The sequence below is a fragment of the Mandrillus leucophaeus genome, unplaced genomic scaffold (genome assembly GCF_000951045.1).
Source record: "Mandrillus leucophaeus isolate KB7577 unplaced genomic scaffold, Mleu.le_1.0 Scaffold127, whole genome shotgun sequence".
NCBI classification, from domain to species: domain Eukaryota; kingdom Metazoa; phylum Chordata; class Mammalia; order Primates; family Cercopithecidae; genus Mandrillus; species Mandrillus leucophaeus.
The window spans coordinates 4,022,328-4,022,818 of record NW_012101098.1 but is presented as its reverse complement, the minus strand read 5'-3'; positions in this window follow the sequence as shown (position 1 = coordinate 4,022,818).

Below are 491 nucleotides of genomic sequence, written 5' to 3'. Positions count from 1 at the left end.
GCAACTCCAGATATCGGAGATTCAGGTTCTGAATCTCTGATCTGGGTGAGGCTGGGGAGCTGCAATTCCAGAAAGCAAATGAAGCCTCTGCTGTGATTCAGACCATTTCTTGGTAGCAAGAGTGTACGGGAAGAAGGATGTGGACTGGGCAGGAGAAGGAATGAATGCGGTCAGGACGGTGGCTGGAGAATGTCTGAGATGGCCACGTGCAGAGATGAGCAGGCTGCCTGCGTCTCTCACTGTGCCTGGGACGGGCGGTGACGGAGGAAACGGATTGCACATGAGAGTCAGACACCCAGTGAAGAAACAAAAGCAGCTCGCAAGGTGGAAAGGACACAGACACAGACACTCAGGAGAATGTGGCCAAGGGATCGCCACCATATACAAACTGACAACGTTTTCTAAGAAGGTGGCCAAGGGACCGCCATTCTGTATGCACTGAAGACGTTCCCAAAGCATGTGGCCAAAGGACCCCCGCCGTGTACACACTG